Below are 7,440 nucleotides of genomic sequence, written 5' to 3'. Positions count from 1 at the left end.
TCTCCTTCCTCAGCACACACAGCTCCCAAAAGTATTACCAAGCTCAGGGGGCTCAGGCTTTGTGAGGATGGTGTCAGAAAGTGAGAAACAAGGAGACTGCAGCTCCCTCTTGGCTCTTGGGAGACCCCATCCAAACTTGAGAGCAGAAGGGCAGGAGAGATCTGTTTTACTGTATGTCCCTACGTGCTGAATTCATCCATTTCACTTACAGCCACCACTGCAGTGGCACCCACCACACCAGAACCCACTCCTAAGCATGGCATAACTGTGGACCCCAACCTCAATACTCTGGATCCAGGTAACCTGAATGCAGGGAGGGAGGGAGAGGGGAAGGGCTGGACTCTGGTCCACTGACACCAAGGGGGATCCTGCAGGCATTTGGGGATCGGGAGGAAGAGAGAAGATCCAAACAGCTTCTTTATCACAGATGCAAGGATTAAATTCCAACATTTCATTCAACCTAAGAAAGGCTAAATATGATGTAAAAAAGCATGAGCATGCCTGGGCACAACAGCAACATGGGGAGGGAGGGTAGAGCCTTGGGGCTGCTTTTAGCCTTAGCAGGAGACATGAGAAAACTTTTGCCCACATAGCCTCCCTCGAGGCTATTTCCCTAGGAAAATGGTTACACCAGAACTGTCTGTAACACCAGCTGTGAGCACCTGGTGGACATTCCATCTTCTCTATTCCTGCAGAGAGAATACAGGAAGATCTGAATTTCTTCTGTCACATCTTCATCTGGGTGCCCTTAGCAGGTGCCTGCCTCCTGCTCCTCATTGCCCTGGTGATCACCATCGTGCTGTGTCAACGTAAGGCTCACCAAAACCCTCTCTAGATGCACCTCTGGCCTGAGACCACAGCCCTGCCCCTCAGGGAGATGTTCTGGCTGCTTTGGATGCAGCCAATAATCAGGACACAGTCAGTGCAAGGACCTCTGTTAAAATCAGTTTCTGTGTTTTAATCCTCATTGTTAGGATTAGGATGAGAAAGAATCATCAATTTAGAATCACACAGTCAGAAAATTATTTATGTTGGAAAAGACTTCCAAGGAAGAAAAATTGATTTGAAAGAGACAGTACTTATTCTGTTAACTGTCTTGTTCATAAATGGGTGTGCCAGAGGTTAAAGTCACAGAGCCTGAAACATTCTGACCTAACAGAGTAAATATGCTCCAGAAAATGCTGAGAGTCCCCGTAGCAGCTCAAGCTGGAACCAGATGAGAAACTTCATTACATTATGATCAGTGAAAAGCTCTCAGCTGCAGTTCATTTCTGCAGCAATTTCCAAGCCCTTCAGGATGGATTTTTAGCTTAGTCTAAAATTATTGGCTGGATGTTTTATTTTGCTGAATCTACCCCAAAGTAACAACACAGAGGCTAAAATGGGGAAGAGCATCGTTACCTTGGGTGCATGCAATGTGGCATCACTGCCACTCACCTGCTGCAGAAATAATTGCTGCTGAGGGATTTTCAGGAATGTGCCAAAATCACTGGGGACAGCAAACAGAAGTAATTCACCCTTAGTGTTCCCAGGTTGACCCTGCTGCTGCTACTCACCTTAAAGATTAATTCATGAAAATATTTAAGTGCATTATTGGGGTAACATGAGCTGCAGCATGGATTTCCTCAAAAATAGGCTTGGTTATTAGTCTTAAAGATATCAATTGCAGGGGAGCAGGGGAGCACCAGCCCTGCCTCACTGGAGTGTTTCTTTCCTGATCTGTCACTTGGTACCTTTCAACTAAAACATTTTCTCTCTTTTTCTCAGAAACCAAAAGACGAAGATGCAGGTGTAAGAGGTGAGTGACACACATTGACACTTTTCTCTTCAACTTGGCAACATCCCACCCTCAAGAGATAAAGCAGGCAGGTGCCAAAAAGCAACCTAAAAATTCTTCATCTGATAGAAAATGGTTGGGAGGAGCCTGAGCAATGACTTAAGGGCAAAAATGGAAAAGAAAGTTCTCCTGTCCTCTCTTTTTGGTTTTGTTTGGGGCTTTTTGTCTGTTTGGGCTTTTTGTTTGGTTTTTCAACTATTAAGTTGTTCAAGTCATTGAGCTCTGACCCTGCAGCAGATACAAAACAGAAAGACAGGTGTTTGTGACAGCCCAAAAGCTTTGTGCATCACCCAGTGCTCATAACTAACTACATTTCTGTGCTTCCAATGCACCATTCCCAACCTGAGCTTGGGGGTGACAACATTTCTTCTCTTCCCCTCCCCAAACCATTCAATTCTATTACTGCATATTCAGATGTCCCCATGGATGGGGATACATGTAAGTTCCTGCATCCCAAATCCCGCTCTGCACCATTTGGGACCCACAGCAACAAGGTTTTCCTGCCTCTGTTTCCCCAACAGGCACTAAGGAACAGTAGCAGAGGGGCTGCTGCAGCCTTGAATGACTCTCCTGAGAAACACCAGTGCAGACAGGAACAGACTGAGGGGTAACCCAGTTTCTAGGGCACACAGGAACCTTTCCTTTGTGCTTTCCCTCCTGCCCACCCCTCACTCCGAGTCACCAGGAAAACAGGATCAGAATGAGAATTGCAATTTCCTGCTATGGAAGAGGAATTGTTTTTTGCCCACATGCATTTTGCTTCTGCAAATTGACCTCCCTGCAGCTGGTTTGCTCACCTCTCCTGCTCTGCAGGAAACCACTTCTGCACTTCTGCAAGCCTTGTTTACCCTGGGGCTTGTGGCAAGAGAGACACCAAGAAGTCCCCACTACTGCTCAAGGGCAGCCAAGGCTGGGCTAGTGCTTGGAACAGCTGGGTTGCCAAGAAACTTTGGAACAGCATGTTCACACCTCTGGAGCCTCATTCTTTGCCAATCAAAGCATCTTTAAAATCAGATAAATTCCTGTTCCTTGTTATATATCCATGGGGTTTTTAGTACAAGAGGTAACTGCCACTTAGTTCTCCAAATTAATACCGACCTTCCCCAACATTAGTAGGAAATGGATCCCTACAAATTTATTTTTCTTTTAAAGGCAGGTTGCATTTTTTTAAACTCTCTGTTAAATGGAACAGACAGTCATTTTCACAGGGGATATTTATTACACCCAGTGCTTTCCTCGTCTGCTTTTCCAGGGGAGAAATGATAAGGAAGAGCTCTTCGAGCGACCTTGTTCAGCAGAATGTTTGCATTTCTCATTTATCTCAACCCCCTCTGCCAGCTCTGTGCAGGGATGTTCTGTCCTTGTGGGGAGAAAAACACCCTGCAGAGCGCTCCCACTTTGCCCTGATGCAGTGGTTTTAATACAGGGGCCTCAGGAAATCACTTCCTCAAGGATGGCTCTCCTTCAGCAGCCCTAAACTTGACAGAGCTCTGGTTTTAGCTATTGTACCATATTCCAGTTTTGATTTAGAGAGGAAATTCCTGCTGCTCTGAGCAGCTCCTGCTTAGTGAAAGGAAGCTCTTTGGAAGTTAACAGCACAATTCACTCCCTTAAAGAGCACCCCAGGATCTGGCCTGCGATCATTGCTGGCAGCAGAAGGATTCATTTTCCACCACCAATTAATCCTCCCTGAAAAGGGGTGCCAAATCCCCAACTCATCAGATCAGCATAAAACTCCCAGTTGATGGGGACAGTCATTTCTATCATTTTGGGTGCACACTGGCTGTCTAGAAAGCCTCTTTTCAAACTTCTCTGCAGGCAACACGTTGCAGCAAGAAAAAGTCTCTCTGAACTGATAAGACCCTGTCTAATTAAAAAAACACTCTGCAAACCCTGAGCTCTTCTTTCTTCATTCCTTTTGGAATGTAGAGGAAGGCTTAATGAGAGGACAGGAGTGATCAGAAGTCAGAGGTAAATTTAAAAAGCCCACTTTATTTTTTAATCAATGTTAGATTTGACCACCAGTGTATCTTGTGACACAACCTTCTTTGGTCAGTCACTGCTTGAAATGGTGGCAGATCATTCACTTGCACAAACAGGATTTAGGAACACTTTGCAGCCTTCTCTGGGAGTTCCCTGGCTACAGCCCAAGGCTAAAGGAGCTTGAATTGCCTTCTTGCTCCTCTCCCACCTGAGTAAACCAAACTCACTTCTCTCTCCAGACCTGCAAACGGAAAGCCCCCCATGAAACCCAGGACACCAAACTAACACAGATCAGCATCTGCTCCTTCTGGCTTCTGGATCTTCTCCTGGGAGCTGTCAGCACAGAAATCCATCTCCCACATTATCCACAATGCCACTGCACCTCACCCACTCTGCCCTGACAGATTTGAAGAGACAAGAGGGAGCACAGACAAGAAGCAGCACTTCCCTGGGAACTGTAAAGCACAACTCCTTCCAAACCCCAAGCTTCTCTGGGCAATTCCTAAGGCCAAAGGCCACCTCTGTTCCCAGGGCACAGGCACAAGAACCAGACCAGTCCAGGTGCTGACATGCCTCAGTGAGGAGCTGATGAGAAATAAGGACGTGAGCTGGACCTTTGCTCAAGGCTGTGTGCAATTTCCTCCCAAAACGCAGCCAGAGGTGGAATTTGCTGCACAAAGAAATAATTATCCCCACCCAACACATCTTGTTGTGGTGCCTCCCTACTAGGGCTTTTACTGTTTCATGTAATGGAATGCAAGACTACACTGAGAAGCTAAATATGGATTAAAGGGCCTTACTTTTGAGGTTTTTACAGTTCTGGGGGCTAAGGTTCACTGTTGCCCTCACACTGTCCTTGTTCTGCTGCTACCCCCAATCCACCTATTTCTGCAGGAGTTTGGCCTGAGTAAGGAAAGTGGGATTTGCTTTCTTTCTGAGGGAAATGCCTGAGTGATTTAAAAAAATAAATAAATCTTTGTCACTTGTTTTGGTTAAGCAAAATATTTAACATGTTGATATTCTGGGGACATGTTATGGACTACTGTAAATTCTGTTTTTTTCAGATCTGTATTTCATGTAAATATTTCCTTAGTATACTTAAAATTTAAGAACTGAGACATAAAATAAAATTCTTCTAGTCAGATTCATGACCATTATTTCATTCTTTCTTCAGTTCCTTCACAAAAGCTAAAATCCTTCAGGAAGGTAATAAACAAGGGGTTGAAAATGTCTTGGCTAAGGCAAAAGCCAGTGATTTATACACCATTCTGAACTTTAGGGTGCAGACTTCAGCTTCCAGCTTAGCACAGTCTAAAATCATCTAAAGGTATCTTCCCAGGGATTTGCTGATGGGCCCAGTAACACTCCCACATCCCAGGAAACTACCAAGAAGGCGCCTGAGATAAAGAGTCTGGAATTCTTGTCACAGGGCTGATAAAAACCTGGCAAAAAAAAAAGAATGGAAGAAACTTTTTGATAGTCTCCTCCTCTGTAAACAAGATGGGAAGGAGAGAAAATCAGAGAAAAACAAAAACTTACTTGTTTGTAAGAATTAAAAAAAAATAAAAAATGGGACTAGGTAAGCGTATCTAAACAATAGTGGGAAAGTACTGGACGACAACTCCACAGAACTACACAAATTATGAAGAAAAAAAATAACAGAAAAGCCCCAACATTGAGGCCATGAGATCAATTTAATTATTGGATGGTCTTGAGTTAGTGTAAGCTAAAAATTTTCACTTAAAAAGGTATTACTCAAAATGTTTCTGCTAAAAAGCTATAGGTCTTTCCTCATATTCTCATATCCACTTTTTCACATCACACAACACACCACACTCCTGTAGCCCAGGCACAAGTGCAGTGTGCTCCTGCTCTGGGACTGACCCACACACACAAATCCTCTTCCAACAGATGAAGAAATGGAAGCAGGATCTGTTTGCTTTGGGAATTTTTATTTGGTTCAGAGGGCTTGTTTGCTATTTCAGAACACACCTGATCATTTTTAAGTCCAGTGCCAAACTCAGGAGGCTCTGGGATGGCTCCTGCCTCCCTCAACACATCTTCACACAGATCCTCCAGCCCACACTCTGCAGGGCACAGCTCACACAGCATCAGTGACCCTCACACATCTCAGCAGCAGCTTTCCCCACTCACCAACACACTTTGATGGCCAGTGACATAAACACAGTTCCTAAACCATTTTCCATAACTCAGCTGTCAGTAGCAGCACAAACAGCAGCACCTGTATTCTGACAGACCCAGGAACCAAGAGGCTTCTTGGCAAAGTGTTAGTAAAAAAAAAAAATAAAAGAAATTAAACCAAAAACTTTACACAGAAAGATAATCAACAAGAAAGGCTGTGTGTGCAAAGTTCCAGGAAACATCAGCCATTCCCCCGTGCCAGGGTCACCCAGAGGCAGCAGCAAGGGCCCTCTCCACTGGAGCACACCACAGGGCAGGACGGAAGGAACCTGTGGTGAGGCAAAAGAACCACAAGTAGATAAAACAAAGAAGCAAATCACAAATTCTGGACTGGAAACTCATTTATTCAGAAATTCTTTTTTTTCCTCAATATTTTGCCGTGGATGCCAAGAATTGTCATTTTACCCAAGAGGGTCCTGATGACATCACATCCCCCCAAAGAGAGACACAGCCTCCCAAGCCAAGGTAAAAAAAAATAATCTCAATGTGCTTCACTGTCCCCAAGGACAGACACACCAGGAGAAGATGGCTGGGTCATCTCATGCTCTGAGTAGCAGCCCCAATAGCAACGGCATCAAACTCAGCAGTGCCTGGCCTCTGACAGACCAAGGAAGAAAAGGAGATTCTTTGCAAAGCTGTAATAAAAAAAACCCTCACACAGAAAAGAAATCAACAGGAAAGTCAATTAGAAAGAAAGAAATCAAGCACCAGCCCAGCCCCTGGCACTCTAGTGAAATGCTTCTTTCCATGCATGCAAAGGTCCAGGAAGCATCACCCATTCCCATGTGCAAGTGGTCAGTTGGAGGCAGCAGCAAGGGCCCTCTCTGGTGAAGTATAAAAGGGTTTTTTTAAAGAGCAGAATACCCTGTGGTTAAAGAACAGAACCACAAGTTTTAAAGACAAAGAAAAGGCAACACTCACTTGTGCAAGGGGCAGTCTCAACAGGTCCCAGTTCCTAGACCAGCAACCTTGCATGAAAAGGCTTTTGCTGTGCAATAGCCATGAAGAACGGAACAAAGTGCAATGAGAACAATAAAGACTCATCTGTGTGCCAGAAACCTGTGCTTGAAGACAGACAATACATGTGGATCTACACCATGAGCACCTGTGTCACTGTGGCTCTGCCATGCACATGACACTCCATGAATGTGCTCAGGAGAAAGAGGCAGAATCCCTGCCAAGAAAAATGTTCTAAAGCCTGCACCAAAGGATGGGGCTGGTCTGTATCTTCTGCACAGAAGCTGTGGGGAGGGAGCAGCAGGCTGTGGTGGCTGATCCTACCTCAACCATGAGCAGCACCTCTCTGGATCTCTAGGGAAGCCATCCAGAAAAAAAATCCTTGAGGCATTCTAAGAAATGATGAGGTTAAAGGGACCCAGATTCTGGACTTGAACGGAATGCATCCTGATGTTGGGGTC

The 7,440-nt window shown here is 44.9% G+C and overlaps 1 long non-coding RNA gene across 1 annotated transcript; it reads left to right on the top strand.

Annotated features, from left to right (window-relative positions):
* Positions 1–29: 29 nt before the first annotated feature.
* Positions 30–4,938, top strand: LOC107202900. The gene is made up of 4 exons (XR_001520902.2): positions 30–298; positions 696–809; positions 1,768–1,798; positions 4,060–4,938. It is a non-coding gene; the product is annotated as an uncharacterized LOC107202900 (long non-coding RNA).
* The last annotated feature ends 2,502 nt before the right edge of the window (positions 4,939–7,440 follow it).

The sequence above is a fragment of the Parus major genome, chromosome 4, assembly GCF_001522545.3.
Source record: "Parus major isolate Abel chromosome 4, Parus_major1.1, whole genome shotgun sequence".
Classification (NCBI taxonomy): domain Eukaryota; kingdom Metazoa; phylum Chordata; class Aves; order Passeriformes; family Paridae; genus Parus; species Parus major.
The sequence above is the reverse complement of the archived record's forward strand: the minus strand, read 5'-3'. Positions and strand labels throughout refer to the sequence as shown.